Source organism: Spinacia oleracea, chromosome 3 (assembly GCF_020520425.1).
Source record: "Spinacia oleracea cultivar Varoflay chromosome 3, BTI_SOV_V1, whole genome shotgun sequence".
Lineage (NCBI taxonomy): Eukaryota > Viridiplantae > Streptophyta > Magnoliopsida > Caryophyllales > Amaranthaceae > Spinacia > Spinacia oleracea.
Genome location: NC_079489.1, coordinates 50,811,353 through 50,831,157, shown reverse-complemented (window position 1 = coordinate 50,831,157; position 19,805 = coordinate 50,811,353). Strand labels below are relative to the sequence as shown.

The 19,805-nt window shown below is 37.4% G+C and overlaps 1 long non-coding RNA gene across 1 annotated transcript; it reads left to right on the top strand.

The window, feature by feature from the left end:
* Window positions 1–1,352: 1,352 nt before the first annotated feature.
* LOC110791805 (uncharacterized) lies at window positions 1,353–4,226 on the top strand. The gene is made up of 3 exons (XR_002534215.2): window positions 1,353–1,682; window positions 2,121–2,156; window positions 3,932–4,226. It is a non-coding gene; the product is annotated as an uncharacterized lncRNA (long non-coding RNA).
* The last annotated feature ends 15,579 nt before the right edge of the window (window positions 4,227–19,805 follow it).

Here is a 19,805-nt window from a genome sequence, read left to right as displayed (position 1 = left end):
ATTTGTGCTTAAACTTGTTTCATTTCATTCTTTATTTGAGTACGGTAATTTTTTTTGTCTCCTGAATTTCTTTTGGAAATTGGTTATGTATGCTTGATTGATTATGTTTCTGCTTTGAATATGTTGAAAAAATAGACGTTTCAAAGATACTCGTTTGCTAGTATGCTACAAATTTTGGTAGATGACAAAATAGTGAGGCATTTAAGCATCCATTTTCTTTAATTTGCTCAACTAGCTAGGTTTATGCAAACCTTTTCGAAATTTGAACTTAACTGAACATATTGGAACTGATTAAACTTGAATACTTGATTGATCTGAAAATTACACCCATTCATACATGCTTGCAAGAGAGTAAACTTGTTGACCTGGTTGAAATTTATTAAAACTTATATATTGACCTAATAGAACCTAGTTTTAACTTTGTTTTAATTTATTATTGAACGCATTACTACAAACCTTCACCAGTGCCACAAGTTATGCTACCTATATAAGAGCTATCGTGCACAAAAAATTTAAAAGTAAAACTTGGTCGTACTACATACATAAGAGTTATTGTTCATAAAAACATCAAAATCGAAAATATAATAATGAACATTATAATTAAGATAATATGCTCTAGCCTAGTATAGATCAAGGCACTAAAATTTTGTTTTCATCAAAGATGAAATCGAATTTTGGCTACATTATTGTCGGTCTTTTCGCAAATCATAGTCTTTACACGAGTACATATAAGGATCGAATACGTCGACATGCATTCTTGTCCCTTGAGACTCCCTACACAACCACGCACGACTACCGGCCTACCGCACCCAAGCATTTATCATGTTGAAATATTTCGAACCTTATGTAATAAATAATACTCTTTTTCTTTTATTCAAAATGTGTAAGAGAAAAGAAGAAAAAATGTACAAAAAATAAATAAATTTTCTTTTTCGTGGTTAAGAATACTATTTATAGTCGTGTGGTCTTTAAAAAAGATAAATATACTATCAAACCTAGGTTGATCTAAACACAAAACACCAATAAAACCACCGAGAGAAAATAAACTTTGTGTTTATTTGGTCACTGAATATATATACTTCCTCCGTTCCGGAAATATCGCACCATGGTTGACTTTTTCTTCTCTAACCATTACTTTGACTCTTAATATTTCAAATTTTATGCAAGTTTAAATTATAAAAAATTAATATTTAGAAAATATATATCGATACGAATCAAAGATGACCCCGTATGACTAAAATTTCCTTACGTACGAATCACAAAAAAATGCCAAAGTCGTAGTGTGAATAGTGTAAAAAACAAATGGTGTGATATTTCTGGAACGGAGGAAGTATGTTAATTTCTTCCTACCTCCTTCCATGCTCCATACTCTGAACTTTATACGTTCCTCCGCCTTACCTTTCCTGTTCTTCTCCTTCTCCTCTCTCTTTTTTTTTTGAACTCCATATTCTGCCGGATTTCTAAAAATCGAATTGGAATTTCGTTAATTTTCATCAATTATTCCCTCCAAAAAATCCCGCAGTATTTGGGATTTTGATAATTAGGGTTTTCTTTTCTTTTCCCCTAATATCGATATTCCTAGAGGCGAATAATTGTTGAAATTTTACTGACTTCCATCTTGATTCCTTCATGGACTTCGGAACTGAGGTGCGAACGAATGGAACTCGTGTGCAAGAATTCAGGTAATTGCAGTATTCTTCCAATTATTTTTTTGTACTTTGTCAAACGTGGGTTGCCGTCTTTGCAATTGATTATTTAGCTTCTTTTTTTTGAATTTGTAATTGAATGCGGGGTAATTTTTGATTCACTATCGTCTTTATGCTATGAGGGTTGTCAATGATAAATGGGATAGTGTTGGCTAATGATATATGGCGAAAGAGGGGCGTTGATTGTTTGTAGGTCAGAAGTTTGTTGGGAAAGCTGTAGATGGACTTCCGTGTTGTAGTTTTGATGGTGGGTTGCACTGGTGGTCAAGGTTGCCGTTGGCTCTTGTATACTTTCCTAGTTTCTTGAACTTATACTTTACAGGGGGTGTTGGTTGTTTTACTGGACACGATATTGTCCTAGACTGTTTTGGCTCTTTTTGACTTGGGCTAATGCCTTTTGGATGGTTTTTGTAGGTTTGGGAAGCAAGTTGACTTTGGTTGACCTTGTGGGTAAGGTTTCAATCTTTCTATTTTATTGTTGATATTGTTTGGATTTTAATTGGACTCTTGTGTCTTTAGTTGTGTCTTTAGTTGACTTGTGGGGCTTTTGTTGAGGGCCTTGAGTCTTGACTGCATATTAGAGGTGTGTGGTTAGCTGGTTTTGTTGTTGAGCTAGTCTGTAGTATGTGTACCGGACTGGTGTTGGGTTGCTTTTCTATTGCAGCTGCTCTGTTTTGTGTTTGCAAGAACAGCTGTTAGGCTGCAGGCCTGTAGTAGTGCAGTGATGCTGGTCTAGTTTTGTTGGCAGGGATTGCACTGATGTGATTCTGTTGTTTTTGTGTAGTGGCTTCATGGTGGTCTCGGGTCTATAAACTAGGATATCAATTATTCTGTGTAGTTGTGGTTGCTGTCAAACTTACCAATACGTTTATGTGCGTGAGTTCGAGTCTACCTTATGTCAAACTTTTGTACCCATTATCATGATTTTATGTGTTAACGTGGCACATATTGAGCAATTATTCCATCTTCTTTAACTTTTCTATTTATCAGTCACTACAATTTCATTTTTGCAAATTTGAAGATTATTCTTATATTATTAACCATCCTTCAACAATGAGTTTGGACACACTTCTGGTACAAAGAGTTTTTCTCAAAAAGTTGAAGACACGTTAATACTCTTCAATTGCTACGATTTTTGTATTAATAAAAAAAAAGTAAAATATCAATTTGCTATTTTTTTTTCCGTTATAATACTAGTTCAAACGTGACAGTATTTTCACCTTACTCTACTCACTTCTTTTCAATGCAATATGATTCTGAGACTTCACCTCACACCTAGTCAAAAATATTTTCTCCCTTTGCAAACTTTCAGGTGCCGCTGATTTTGAGTGTAAGGCCCTAGGAATTATTAACGCTTGGCCATGAGTTTCAGGCTCTATTTCGCTTACGTAATCCTCATTTCCTTATAGTTTATTGGTTCCTTGTCTAGGTCGGAAGCCTCGTCGAACTGTTCTTCCAGCCCTTTCTTTTCTTTTCTACAGGTTGCACGAATCTCCTGTATATCTTGCACGGTCCTAACTTGTCTACCAGCTTGGTCTGCAGGTTAGGTTTAGGCAGCATGTTCAGGGTCAGGGTTAAGGATGCACGTTCAAGGTCTTTAGGGTTAGGCACTGATGTTTGTTATGCATGATCCGAAGGTCGGCTTGCAAGGTCAGAGGTTGTTCTGTTCTGTTTCGTGATCTTTCAAAAGTTCATTCCAGTTCTGTCAAAAGTGTATTGTTCTGTTCAGTTCAGTTGTTTTTAAAAATTTTAAGCAGGAAGTGTGTTGGAGAACTCTGATAGTGAGATAGTATGGTTTCAGGGGTTGAGAAATGTTGTTTAATTTCTCTGCCTTGCTACTTTAAATGCAGCAGATTATGTGTTGTGGTTTAGGGCCGCGCTGTTGTTATGAGTGCCCGTCTGTTTCTTGGTTTTGTGATGGTTTGTTCTTTTTGATCAGTTGTATAGTGGTGCTAGTTTACTAGGTAGCTGTAGACTTTTGTTCTTTTGTTGTTTTGGCTTGCAACTTGTTGCTTGGCCTAGGTAGTTTGGGATGGTGGTTGTATAACTATGCTTCTCTTTTGGTTATTATATTTGCTTATTTAGACAAAACATAATAATAAGTTTAATCATTTCTTATAAAGTTAAGACAATTAATTGTTAATTTTACTCATTATATGGTAGTTTTTTTCATTAAATATTTTTTTATTTATTATTAATATTACATTGTAATTCTAAAATGGCAGTTGGTTGCGGCTATGGATGAGGATGAGGAGCGTGGTGAAATGCAAGCAATTGAGTAGTTGCTGTTGTATTGTGTTACACACTGATTATGTTTGTTGCAGCTATTGATTTGTTGGTTACGTTGTTGTTGTCTTGATGTTATGGTGTTGCTGTGTTGTTGTTATCTTGCTGCCATTACGAGCGTTACAACTGGTTGTTGTGTTGCTGCTGTTTTTCTTTTTTGTTGACTTGGTTTGACTTTATAGTAATTTTTATTTATGCACCAATCTAGTGAAATTTAACCATGCAAGTATGCAACTATGAGGAGTGATAGAAATATCCGAATATACCGATCAGACATCTAGAAGACATGTTATTTTTTTTGGTTTTTGTTAGTTTTGGGCTTGTGGGTTGTTGCAAGCCTAAGGTGTTTTTTTGGTTGAGATTGAACAACAATTGATTCTCTTCTGATTAATAATATTATTTGTATTTGATAAATCTTCGATTATTACGAAATTTGGTGATTACTTTTGCTATTTTATCATGGTTATTTCTTATAGATGACCGTGCTTGTAAATGTATGAAATGAATACGCTAGCTTTATTTTCGGTGCCTTTAAACACCGTTCATGACATCATCAAATTGCATCCAAATATTCATTATTTTAAAATTAAGATACTGCCTCTAATTATATCTAGAGGCATAATTAAATGGTTGCCCCTAAATATACGTCGTTTTATAAACACCTTTTTATATTGCCCCTAATTATATTTCGAGGAAAAATTATATGGCTGCCCCTAAATATATTTTGAGGCAAGTATATACGGATGCCTCTAATTATATTTTGGGACAAGAAAATATGGATGCCTCTAATTATATTTTGAGGCAATAATATGTGGTTGCTTCTAATTATATTTTGAGGCAAAGATATATGGGTTGCCTCTAATTATATTTTGAGGCATAGATATATGGTTGCCTCTAAATGTATGGGCTTTTAGAAGCAACACATTGTGTTGCCTCAAAAAGGGGCCTTTAGAGGCAACCAATAATTAGCGACGGACTTATTAGAGGCATCCACTTTTTTGCTTCAGAAACCCATTAGAGGCAAAATCCCATTTTTAGAGGCAATTATGACTTGCCCCTGTATCCGATTTTTCTAGTAGTGTTAGTTGTTGGCCCACGCGCTAGCGCGCGCGGTCCCCCAAGTTATAAAAATCTATCTTCGTAATATTACGCAAATCACAATCCTAATTACTGAATGGAAATCATTGGAGACCTTAATACAATAGACAACAAGAAAACATAGTTAATACATAATGTAGGTTCCATTGAGTTTTCTAACTAATGCTTTTTCTAATGCACAAGTGCCCAAAAAGGTGAAATTGGTAGTTTAAGTATTAAAGTAGTGTAATATAAATAACCAATTAAATAAGGTATTCTTGCAAAAGACGTAGACTTATATTGCCATGCTACATAAATTCGGCACTATTAATTAACTTCCTCGCGTATTGTAGCGTGGATGACCATGCTAGGAAAAAGGAAGACGCCTTTGAAGGAGATCACTCCTTGATCGTAACCTCCAAAGCCTCCTCAGTGTTGTCCTCCAATGTCGCCTACTCAAGCTCCACTTGCTTGAGGCACCACAGTAGGGCATTCCCCATGGAGAGAGCCGTTGTTGGTCGACTACGTGTTGCCTCTTTATCAGCCTGGAATACAAACAGTTATTGATGTTCAACGTTTGTATATGACAACTCATTAAATAGCTCGTAATGACAGTAGGTAACCAGTTCACCAAGGATTTTGTATGTACGTATAGATGCTTATTGAAATAATAAAAAAAATCCGGTGCTCTTTTCTACAGATTCAGGGTCATAAAACTGGAAAAATTTCTTCTGAATGCGGACTACCAACAGAGGCAGAGAAGTAAAAAGGGGTGGGTTAACAAAGATTCCAATTGACCATTGATCAGAGAAGTCAAAAGGAGTGGGTTAACAAATATTCCAAGACCATTGATAGTTTTTGTGGGGCGTGTGAGCATGAGAAGGTGTATACATATTTTTTGTATTAGGGTTATAAAACCGAGTCATATAAAAACATGAACAAAAAAAATCTTTTTAAATCTAAATTTTAAGAGAATTATGTTTATGTGTTATTTTTATCCTGTACCACTTGTTTGAATATGTAAGTTATGCTTTGTCCAACATCCTGGAAAACATGAATAAAATTTGGGTTCCCTTTACTCCCAGGAACATACAAGTAAACATACAACCACTCTCTTCTTTTGAGGAACGTATCGAGAGAGAATTGGATTTGGCCACTGTTATTCTCTTCCACTACAAGCATATCGTTGTTATTAACTACAACAGACCCCTAGACAATAGAAGCCAATGGAGAAACAGAAGATGCAGAACGATAAAAATCATTTTTTTGGGACCTGGGCCATTATTTTCTTTTAAACAGTTTTCATTTTGCACGAACTATGAGTTTTACATTCATGTGTATGGTGAGCTTCTTGGGTCATTAGCGGTGAGATCAGAGAGGCAACAAAGTAAGAAAAAGAAAAACATGATATGACTAAAATAAAATCGAATAAGTAAGGGGTGGCATGCCTTCTTCAGCTTGAGAGCATGAAGGATAACGATCACCCTTTCTGGCCAAGGGTTCCTCAAATACGGCAGAGCATCCAACAGCTTTTTTTTCTTTATCCCCGCTGGTCACTGTAGACGTCAGAGCTTCAGTCAAAGCACAACAATCATTGCGTTTTTCTGGTTATGTTTACAATCACAAAAACAAAAATGATGCTCGTTAGAAATTCAATAGCACCCACAGGTTTCAATCCAAATTGAAAAGCAAGACGGGCATCAATATGAAACAAAGAAAGATCGGTTATTAAGCTATACGTACATAGTCTTAATCCGTGTCAAATCATAAACAATAAAAAGAAAGTTGATTATCTGACCTTCCAAATTTAAGAAAATATATCCCTAACGAATTGGTAAACTACTTATTATGGCTTGTAAACTTTTGTAAAAAGGAGAATGTAAACCTGTCAAAGTTTAGGAGTATCATACACTATTTACTCCCTGCATCCCTAAAAGGTTGTCCCATTGCAATATTTTGGGTCAAACTTTGACCATAATTTCCCATTAGCCTATAGAAATAATATAGTCATGTGAGATTTGATTTGTTACATTCGTTTCAATATCTATTTTCGGTATATCAACTTCTTATAATTTTTACATGTGTAGAATTAGAGTTATTTACGTTTTAAGTCGTATCTTGGAGACCTTGAGAAGCCAAACGGGGAAAATCTTTTAAAGACGAAGGGAGTAGGACGCTAATAATAAGTGGTTTCCATGATTGTACTCTCCCTCCTCCTCAAACCCCAAAATAGAAGAAAATCAAAATATTTGAATCCATTTGTACGTGGTAATTTTCACAAGTATATTTAACCACAAAACCAATAAAGAAAAGAATTGCAAAGTGTTAATTATTGTTAAGCAAGTAAGAAGAAAATCAAATATTAGAATCCGTTTGTGGTAATTGTTTCACAAGCATATGTAACCACAATACCAATAACGAAAAGAATTGCAAAGTGTTTAATGTTGTTAAGCAAGTAAGGGGACATGGTTAAAGAGTTGATCTCTTTAATCTATTCGTTCCATCGTTTGCATCAAAAAAAAGTAAGGGGACATGGTGGGTAGTAACTTCTTCTTTTTTCCCTAAAAAAAATCAAGGGGACATGGTGGGTAGTAACTTTGAGACAACATACTAACCTCCATTAAAAAAAATTAAAAAGTAATAAATAAAGGGTGGGGAGGATTTTTTGTCAAAATAATAATACAATGTTGGAATTGGCTATTTTGTGAAAAAAAAAATCCATGATTTTGGCAAAAAAAAAATGTAAATATCAAAAGTGTCCATAACTATGTTCGAGTGTCGACGGTCGTACACTTGTAAGTTAAATGAAGAGTCCGAGTAACTTGAAGTAAGTACATAACTCCGATTAGTGGTCCAAAGACATTTCTTATAGTTTATATAAACCCCAACACTAGTACAGTACAGAGTATAAGCAAAAGACACCCAGTATGAGTAGGGAAGGAAAAACAAGAGGATTCATTATGAACTATTCTGAATACAGTGCACTATCAGTGCCTTAAGATATGTTATGTTTGTTTTTGAGATCAGTGGCAAAAGCCTAAGTCCGTGCACTTCATACAATGGACACAATGTAATGCACCTTATTCTGAAAACACTGATCAATTACTATTTATTGTTCAACTCAGCATTATGTATCACTTTCTCCACCAAAACGGTACATTGCAATGAATAATTGATAAAGATTACTTATTGATTGAGTCAACGAAGAACTTACCCAATAACTTGTACCACGAGCCCTTTTTATTCCGTGCTCCATCCCAGTATAAACACCAACAACGGTCCCTGCAGAGTATAAAAATAACAACAGTCAAGTTTGGAAACATTTAACACGTACTTCTGTAATGTTTGTAGTTTGTACTGGAAGAAAAGTTAGCAATTACCCCAGTATGCTCCTTCTTTCACATCTTTTTGAGCTGCAAACATTTGACATATATACATGTTTGTTAAATGTAAGGATAAATTTGTAGGATAATACAAGTAGGTTATTAACATTACCAAAGCCTAGTTAGGCCTGCATTTTCCAAGACAAGATAAAACAAAATGCGCTCTGAAATAGCCATAGATATCTCTATAAGTTCGTTATCACTTTTCTTTTTGGTTTAATTTACGAAAACCATACACAATTTTTAAGGCACAAAATTCAAGTAACAAAAACAAAACAATAAGCTTACAGTGTGCTCAACATCCTTAGTTGAAAGACTTCCTGCCAAGACAAAAAAAATGTGGTTAATTAGAAGATTACCAAGTGTTTTACAGAACAAAGAATCCCATAATCATCCTATAATTTTATTGCTGTTATTAATACCAGGGGAGGTAATTGGATATAGAATGAATTACATGATCATAGGGTGCCTGATTCATAGTCACATTGACAATGTAACTAAAACCAGTAACGTGACAACTAAATCCAAACCAAAGTGGTACATATTTCTCAACATTATCATCATCAAAAAAATTTCAAGAATACAACGAAACAAAAGCGAAAATTTCAGATAACGAAGCACAAAATGAGTTACAAGTGACAACCTCTCTTATCAAAATTAACTTTTAGCACATTTTTGAATTAAACATTCTTTAATTCATAATGAAAAAGACCAGATCTTCTTAAAGGGAAAATAGCTTCCATGTCAAAGATAGGATATCAAAGTACACTTCATACAAGCACGCACACACATACGGGCATTCGGTTTGAGTTCTAATCTTGAGTATGACTATGACATTCCTCTTTTTTAACAACTTTGTATTCAAACCCCTATCAAAAGCTCATAAGAATCCATAATACAAAAATCAAAATTCTTCTACACAACCACACACACAAGCACTGAGACATGAACATCAAAATCACAAAATACCACCATTCTTAACACAAAAAAAGCTCCAAACTTTACCCAACAAAAAATACAATAAAACAAAACCCAGGTAAAAAAATCAATACCCACTTAATATAATCGAAAAATAAACAAATATCAGATCGCAAAACAGCTAACTCAATCAAAAGCAATAGATCTAGAACCATAAAAAGTTAAACACCTTGACAGGGGCAGCTCCATGAGGACTAAGACTATCAGGAGAAGGAGCAGCAAAAGATGATGAATGCAATGAAGCGAATCATGTCCGAGAAATCGAGGAGAGAGAGGCATGGTAATGTCCGTCTCTTTGAGCTCGATCGAGCATAGAAATGATGCGCCCCATGAATACAAGTTGTGATCCGATGGTAAGGACGGGAATTCCACCTTTTCTTGTTTAATTTGGGAAGGCAACGATGATGGTAGAAGAGTAGGGTGAACAACAAAGGGGCGAAGGAGATAGGGTTCTTGAAAGGGCGACTAGGAAGGAAGAGTGAGAAACAAAGAACGAAAGTGGAGAAGACATGTGGTGTTGTTAAGACACTTGGCAGCATCCAACGTTAAGGGTAAATCCGTATTTATACTGTCTGTAAGCTAGAAGACAAAAAATATAGGCGTGAAATCTAGGGTATTACGGTAAGTACACTATTATAGGAATAGTAAAGTGAACTCCTTGCTTTTATAAGTGTTAGGATATATATATATATAAATATATATATATATATATATATATATATAGGAGACATATTTTCTGAAATATTAGAGAGCCGCGTAGGAAATCGAATGGTTTTGGCCAATGGAAAATAAGATTTCTAATTTATTTTTGAATTAAAAAAATCGAGTGCCACGTAGATAATTAATTAGGCTCCACGTAGATATTTTAATTAAACTTCATCCACAATAAAACACTATAATAATTAAAAAATAAATCTAAAGAAAAATTTATCCAAAACCAAACACTAATCTAAAATAAAATTCAATCCAAAATCAAACATTAACCCAATATTAGAGCGCCATTTAATGGTTTCGGCCAATGAAAAATAAGATTTCGAAATTATTTTTGAATTATAAATTCGAGTGCCATGTAGATAAATAATTATGTGCCACGTAGATATTTTTATTAATTAATTATTATTTTTTCGGCAAATTATTAATTAATTATTTGAAGGAAATAATGCCCTTGGTCCAAGTATGCATTTAATATTAAGTCTAATAAATGCGGTTCAGTATTAATTGACAAGTTAATAATTCAGTGAGATCAAGTGAGCTAAATGTCTAGCTAGAGGCCGCTTCAGTTCAAGTGGAATTAATTATATTAATCCACAGCTTACTCTTGACTGAACCCGTAGGGTCACACAAATAGTACGTAAACGGATCAAGTATTTAATGGAATTAAATACTCCATCTATGGATATTCGGAATCGACGGATCTTGGTTTCAGTGGGAGTTGAGATCGTCACAAGCAAGAAATGAATGCTCCGGAAACGATGATATTGTCGGAAACGGAAATATGGATCGTATCGGAAATATAAAAATTATCCAAGTCGTAGATGTTGCCGGAAACGGAAACATGGTACGTATCGGAAAATATTATCGGAAATGGAAATATTGCCGGAATCTGAAATATTGCCGGAAACGGAAATGTTGTCAGAATCGGAAATATTATCGGAATCGGAAAATAATTCCGGAAACGAAAATATTAAATATTTGTTCGAAACGGAAATTAATTCCGGAATCGGAAATGTTAAATATTGTTCGTATCGGAAATGAATTCCGGAACCGGGAATTTAATCGGAAGCGCATCGTACGAATTAGCATCGGACGAGGCTTGCTAGACGAAGGCCCAGCACGAAGCCAGGCTCACGCCCAGCAAGCCAAGCGCCCAACACGAAGGCCACAACCTCGCCAGGCCCAGCAAGGCCGTTGGCGCGCGCGCTGAGCGTGCTCGTGGGCTGCGAGCAGTGACTGCTCGTGTGGGCCGCAAGGCCTGCGTGGGTGGTGCGATGCTCGTGGTCGTGCGACACTCGTGTTCGTAACGAATCCTAATCCTATTGGAATTCGTGCATTGATTAAATCCTAATCCTAAAAGATTAAATTTATTATTTAGAGTTCTAGTAGGATTCTAATTAATAAATCCATATCCTAGTAGGATTATAATTCCTTTTCCATATCTCTATAAATAGGTGCCTAGGGTCACAATTTATAGATACAATTGAAGTATTCAAAGGTAGGTTTTTAAGCAAAATCAGCCTAACACTTGTAACCCAAATAGCCGAAATTCCTAGTAACCTTAAGGGCGATTCTAGTTGGTCAAGCTTAAGGCGGATCCGGACGTGCTGTGGACTATCTACGGAGGAACGACACTTGGAGTCCTAAAGACTTGTTCTTGTTCGGTTCGGGCGCAGCTAGGGAGGGCACGCTACAAAGTGTATGCACCTAAATTATGCTATATGATTATGTGTAAATAATATGTTTCCTGGCTTTATGGTTTTTCCGCATGATTTATGTTTATTCATATGTATCATAACCTAACAGTGGTATCACGAGCCTCTTATTATTTTCATAATCTAAATTGCATAAACATGGTTAAATATTACAAATTTGCAAGGAATTAAAAGAGGTGATTAATTTTCGTAATTGTTAATTAATTGCAAATTGCGTTTATTTAATTATATGTACGCAGTTTTTCGGCAGAATGTTCGTTACTCAACCAAATCGAGTGATTTTTGTGTCAATTCCGCATGTAAAAGGCATTCTAAAATTTTGACAAAAAAAGTTCTTTTCACCGAAACCCGGAATTCCCAAATTCGAAGCCTAACTATGACTTTTCGGAGGTTTTAGTTTTTCGAACGCAAAAGTTTGCAAATTTAAGATGTTAAATTAAATATTTGCGATTCTTGTTGATAAATCTTGAATCTTTAATTGACCTACAGTATATGTTTAACAAGTTTGAATGCCTATGCTTGTTAATTATACAACCTAATTTGTAATTATGATTAATTTGTTGAGATTCGAATAATTTAGAATTGATTTGATTTTCATAATTAATTAATAATTTAATTAGGTACCCATGATTAAAAACCACCATAAAAATTGTTAATTTGTGTTAAATTTAAATTTTAATGACCTAGATTTGAATCCATGTTAATCGGAAATTAATTGATTAATAAATTTTCGATTTTTCGCCCTAAAATTATGAAATTAATATGATTTATTAATTTGTCATTTATTTTGGAAATAAAAGTTTTAATTTTTATGCAATTCGCTCATAAAACTTGCACGCACAAAGCAATGGACGCTACGTGTTACCCTTAAGGGGTGTTGTATAGTGCGGGCATGCGACGAAGAGCAAGGGAGCTCGTCGCCCATGCGGTACGATGCAACGAGCAAGGGCCATGGCACACGAGCACAAGGCAGCACGCTGCCCTGTGTCGAGTGCTGTGCGCATGTGGGCGAGTGGGCAAGGGCGAAGGGCAAGGTGCAAGCCAGTGGCAGACGCGTGTGGGCAGCAAGCATGCTGCGCCACAGCGCGCGCTGCCACGCCCAGCAAGCAAGTAGACGCAAGGCGACGAGCAAGCGGGCGCGCGCGGCGTGGCCTGCAGTGCTGCGTTGCGTGTGGCCTGCAGGCGCGATGAGCGAGCAAGAGCGCGCGCAGCGTGGCTTGCAGTGCTGTGTTGCGTGTGGTTGCTTGCGTGTTGTTGTACGAACAATCAAGGGGCGCTAAGCCTCGTGCACTCGATGGGGCTTGGGCGCAAGCCCAAGTCCCTCGTCGTGTCTCGATTGAGTCGTTTCGAATTTAATTTTGAATTTTCAGTTCATAAATAATTTTAATTAATTTTAAAATTAATAATTTAAATTGTTTTCTCGGATTTTAATTTTGAATATTATAATTATTATAAATTTTATTTATACTAATTATTTTACTAAAATTAAACCTTGAATTAATTTAAATTCGTTTAATTCAACTGAAATAAATTAAATTAATGGATTCGATTATAAATTTATATGAGCTTTAAATTTTAAATTAAATTTGTATGTTTCCGGTTAAACTAGAAATACATTTTTATGTTTAAAATTAGTAAAGAATATGAATTTATTGGTTTAAGTGGGAGCATTTTTAGTCATAAACTCTTTATTAGGTCTACAAATCCTTTAAGGTTAAACAACTTGATTAGAATTAATAAGGACTGAATAATTGGTAGATTATTGGTGCCCTTGATTAATTGCTGCAAATATTTATGTGATGCACTAACCTGCTATGTGGGAGAAAAATTACTTTAAATATGTCTTAATTATGCATGAGATTTTGGCTTGATTATGTTGCATGATTAAGGATTTTAGTTCACTTAAAATCTAACCAACATAGTAAGAGCCTTAAGTTCCAAACTTAAAAATTGAGTTAAAAGGTGCCATGGCAAAATAAAACTTACTTGGATATCCTTTACATCAATCTAGTAATAGTTTTCGCTCAGCGAGGTGTTACTTATTGGACCTAAAGGGGTAAGGTACACAAATAATTGTGAGTACATGTTAGTTTTGGTGAAACTCAACGATATAAGTAAGGAGTCCTTTTATGTCGTGGCAAAATCGATAGGTTTACCTAATAAGTTCTTACACGTACCTATCAACCAAGAGTAGTTTCTAGACTATTAGAAAAAGGTTTTTGCTTACCTAAAATGTTTTAGAATTGAGTCAAAATACATAATGTGCTTAATTCTTCAATGGTTTTAGGGTCTTGGAATCATTTTATTCACACCTGCCGGAACACATAACTTGAATAAAATGCTTAATGAACATTGAATTATGCATGTATGCTAGAATTTAAGTTTATTAAGAGAAACTGTGAATGGTTATTTATTTGTTTATTCTTTTCAATTGTAGTTTTAACTATGGCAAACTACAATTCATTCAACATTCGGTCAATTCTCGAAAAGGGGAAGTTAAACGGGAAAAACTTCCTTGACTGGCAAAGGAACTTGCAAATAGTTCTTATGCAGGAAGAAAAGGAGTATGTCCTGGAAGAGGTGATGCCCGAAGCCGCAGGCGACGGGGTCACTCAGGAAGCCCTCAATCGTTGGATTGATGCCAACAAGGATGTGAAATGTCTAATGCTCGCAACCATGAGTGCAGATCTGCAGAAAACGTTCATCAACTCAGATGCTTTCACGATCATCAGTGAGTTAAAGAACATGTTCCAAGATCTGGCTCGAGTCGAAAGATTCGAGACTCATAGGCAAATTCTTGAGACCAAGCTTAAGAAAGGCGAGCCCGTAAGTCCACATGTTCTCAAAATGATTGGACTCATTGAGAATATGAGTCGGCTGGATCAGCAATTCTCTCAGGAAATGGCTATAGACACCATCCTCCATTCTCTTCATAGCGGGTATGATCAGTTCAAACTGAACTACAGTATGAATAGTCTGGACAAAACGCTCACTGAGCTTCACGGTATGCTGAAGACCGCTGAAAAGACGCTCAAAAGTGATAAGCAAGATGTGCTTATGGTGCGTGGGGGCAAATTCAAGAAATATAAAAGGAAGAGGAATGCTAAGAAAGGTGGCAACAAGGCCAGCCAGACTAAGCAACCAGCTGGCGCCAAATCTGAAAAGAGGAAGGTCAGTCAACCCACTTCTGAATTTGAATGCTTCTACTGCAAGAAGAAGGGGCATTGGAAGAGAGATTGCTTGAAGCTAAAGGAAGATCAGAAGAACGGAACAGTCGTTCCATCTTCAGGTATTTTCGTTATAGACTGTATACTGCTAATTCAACTTCTTGGGTATTAGATACAGGTTGTGGCTCACACTTATGTTCCAATCCACAGGGACTAAGAAGAAGTAGAAAGTTAAGCAAGGGTGAAGTCGACCTACGAGTGGGAAATGGAGCACGGATTGCTGCATTAGCTGTAGGAACTTATTATTTGTCGTTGCCCTCTGGGCTAGTTTTGGAACTGGAAGAGTGTTTCCATGTTCCAAGTCTTACTAAAAACATCATTTCTGTTTCTTGCTTAGATGCTAAGGGATTTTCCTTTTTAATAAAAGACAATAGTTGCTCGTTTTATTTTAAAGAGATGTTTTATGGATCTGCTAGATTAGTCAATGGACTTTATTTATTAGATCACGACAAACAAGTTTATAACATAAATACCAAAAAGGCCAAAAAGGATGATTCAGATCTCACCTATCTGTGGCATTGTCGATTAGGCCATATTAACCTGAAACGCATAGAAAGACTTCAAAAGGAAGGAATTCTAGGACCATTTGACTTAGAGGATTATGGTAAGTGCGAATCATGTTTACTTGGCAAAATGACAAAGCAACCTTTCTCTAAAGTTGGAGAAAGAGCAAATGAACTATTGGGTTTAATCCATACAGATGTATGTGGACCAATGAGTACAAATGCTAGAGGTGGTTTCAGCTACTTTATCACTTTCACTGATGACTTCAGTAGATATGGTTATGTCTACCTAATGAAGCATAAGTCTGAATCCTTTGACAAATTCAAGGAATTTCAGAGTGAAGTAGAGAATCAATTAGGCAAGAAGATTAAAGCACTGCGGTCTGATAGAGGCGGTGAATATCTGAGCTATGAATTTGATGACCATCTGAAAGAATATGGAATTCTATCAGAATTGACTCCTCCTGGAACACCACAATGGAACGGTGTGTCGGAACGGAGAAACAGAACCTTGCTAGACATGGTTAGGTCAATGATGGGTCAGGCCGAACTTCCAATAGAAGTTTGGGGACATGCACTAAATACAGCTGCACTCACTATAAATAGAGCTCCGTCTGAAGCTGTTGAAAAGACTCCATATGAGTTATGGTTTGGAAAGCCTCCAAATGTGTCTTTTCTTAATATTTGGGGATGTGAAGTATACGTCAAGCGATTAATTTCAGACAAACTTCATCCAAAATCTGACAAATGTATCCTTGTGGGCTATCCAAAGGAAATAAAGGGGTATTACTTCTACAATACATCTGAGAACAAGGTGTTTGTTGCTCGAGATGGTATCTTTTTGGAAAAGGATCACATTTCCAAAATGACAAGTGGGAGAAAAGTAGACCTCGAAAAATTCGAGTCGAACAACAAACTCTAGAGAATGCTCAAGATAACATTCAGGATGAAACTCAGAGATCTTTAGAAGTATCTGGTGAGAATCATGGTCAATCTAGAGATGTAACCCCGCGTAGATCGCAGAGATATAGATCTCAACCGGAAAGGTACTTAGGTATTTTGACGAACGAGAGCTATGACGTTCTATTACTTGAAAGTGATGAACCTGCAACTTACAAACAAGCTATGACGAGCCCTAGCTCCAAGCAATGGCAAGAAGCCATTAGACTCCATGTCAGAAAACCAAGTATGGGATTTGGTCGATTTGCCAGATGGCTAACAAGCCATAGGAAGCAAATGGGTTTTCAAACTGAAAAAGGACAAGGATGGGAAACTTGAAGTTTTCAAAGCTAGATTGGTTGCAAAAGGTTACATGCAAGTCCACGGTGTGGATTACGATGAAACCTTTTCACCAGTTGCAATGCTAAAGTCTATTCGGATAATGTTAGCAATCGCTGCATATTACGATTACGAAATATGGCAGATGGATGTCAAAACCGCTTTCTTAAACGGCGTTTTAACAGAAACTGTGTTTATGACACAGCCTAAGGGTTTTGAGGATCCAAAGAATGCTAAAAAGGTATGCAAGCTAAAGAAATCAATCTACGGATTGAAGCAAGCATCAAGGAGCTGGAATATACGTTTTGATGAAGCAGTCAGTGACTTTGGTTTCATCAAGAACGCAGACGAATCTTATGTATACAAGAAGGTCAATGGGAGAAAAATTGCTTTTCTAGTATTATATGTCGACGACATATTACTTATCGGAAATGGCATTCCTATGCTGAACTCTGTCAAGATTTGGCTTGGGAAATGTTTTTTGATGAAGGATCTAGGAGAAGCACAGTAAATATTGGGCATCAAGATTTACAGAGATAGATCTAAAAGGATGATTGGACTTAGTCAAAGCACTTATATCAATAAGGTGCTTGAAAGGTTCAAAATGGCAGACTCCAAGCGAGGCTACCTACCCATGTCTCATGGAATGACTCTAAGCAAGACTCAGTGCCCAAAAACACTTGATGAGCGTAGACGAATGAATGGGATTCCATATGCATCATTGATTGGTTCAATAATGTATGCTATGATATGTACACGCCCGGATGTTGCGTATGCACTCAATGCTACGAGCAGATACCAGTCAGACCCAGGAGAGGCACATTGGAATGCTGCCAAGAATATTCTGAAGTACCTGAAAAGGCACAAAGATGACTTCCTGGTCCATGGTGGAGATGATGAATTAATTGTTAAAGGCTATACGGACGCAAGTTTCCAAACCGACAAGGATGATTTCAGATCACAGTCTGGGTTTGTCTTCTGCCTCGACAGAGGTGCAGTAAGCTGGAAAAGTGCTAAGCAAAGTGTTGTGGGATCTTTTACGGTGCTGACGTGGCACGCGTTCCTCGGAGTTATCAAGTGGGACCTGGCACGAACTTCTGGCAACCTGCAAAACAAGAATATTCCCGTAGGAATATTCCCTCCGATGCTTAAGTAAGTATAGGCTAGAGAGATAAGTAATTTGTAGACAGAAGGTAGAGCAAAGATAAGTTTTTGTTGGTGGGAATGAATTGAATGCCCTTTTACCTAGGGATCTGCACTATTTATAGTGCTAGGATTTCTCGGGAACTGGTCCTGCATGATTGAGTGTTTATGCAAGATTGGGACACGTGTCCTGCATTTGATTTTGGAGACTTGGTTAGGACCAATGTGGACCTCTTAATTGCTTGGGCCTAGACCCTGTGAAGTTAAGAAAGGCCTGCAGGCAACCTTTTGGGCCTTTTACCTGGGCTTTGATAGTACAGTCAGGTGGCATTCTTTTGGGCCACATCATTTGCCCCTCAAGGAGGATGCCCCTTGTCCCTGTGGGGTAGGCTGCTTGATCGGAGGGAGTGCCATGTGTGAGGGCTTTTCAGAGCTTAGATTTTCCTTTAAAAGCTTCAATTCCTCTTTCATTTTTCTTTTGTTACTTCAGAGCGATTTTTCTTTAGAGAGAGAAAGTAAATTTCGTCCTGCCAAAGATCTGCTTGTGCTTGCGCTTGAGTGTTCTTGGATTTGCTGTCCAGTGTTCTTGAGGGTTTAGAGGATTTGTCAAGACTTCTCATCAGTTTGATCATCTTCAGGTAAGTTCTCTATCAAAACTTTGTTTTTTGCATGCTTGTGGGACCTCTCTTGTTTATTGTTTATAGTGTTCTGTGGAGGCGTCTTGGGGATTATGACACCTATCCCTTTCATTCTTTTGCTAAAGTCAGATGTCCTGTCCCTTATGCAGGACGGCATGGCTCGAATTAGACAAACATCCAACGTTCGTGCATGGGCTGCACCGCGAGAGGGGGGATGATAGGGTTCCTTTTTCGAACCCGTCCCAAGGAAGTAGGAGTGGAGTCCGTTCTTCCCATAATACAGGAGACGGGGCCATAAGAATGGAACATTCTCCTAGAAGAAGGAAGAATGTGGCTTCCCGTCCCCGCGTTCCACGCGAGGATTTTGAAGATGACTCCTCTAGCTCTTCAGACGAGGAGTTTGCAAAAAACCTTCCTCCTATGGTCCGGGGGAAGGAAGACGTCAATCTATTTCCGTCTGATATCTTTCCCAGCATGAAATGGCTGAGGTACCTGAGGGAGCAGGGACGTGACTTTGAGCGTTTTCTGCTCTTGCCCCCAAGTTTTAGTCTTAGGAGCCCTCGACCTCATGACTCCGTGGACCAACTCTCCCAAGGAGAGGTAGCTGTTTATACTACTGCTTTTAGGTTGGGTCCTAGATTTCCATTGCACCCCTTTGTGATGGACGTTTTAGAGGGATATGACATTGGCCTTGCTCAATTGACGCCCAACTCTTGGGCAAATGTTTTTGGTTTTATTGCCAAGTGTGCTTTGAGCGGCGTCACCCCTTCCTTTCCTGCTTTCCTTCGTCTCGTAGTCATCGCCCCTTCTTCTCGTTCTCCCCAGGGGTGGTTCACCCTTTACAGCCGTCGGGGATATAAGACGGTGTTAGGTAAGACCTCTAGTTGGGTTTGGTGGAGGAAGAAGTGGTCTGTTGTTCGAATGGAAGACCTCTCTCTTTCCAGACGTCTTTCTAAGTGGAACCGTCGGCCCCGCTATTTGTCTAGAGCTGACGCCTACCCTCGCCTCTCGTCCAGAGAGTGGGGACTAGTGAAGCTCTTGTTCCAGGCTGAGATGTATCGGCTATCATCAAAGAGCCATGCATGGGTGCCTAATGCTTGGCTTCCCCATGTCGGCCAGTTCACCAATATAGTCTTTCTTTCAGCCGTTGGTCTTTG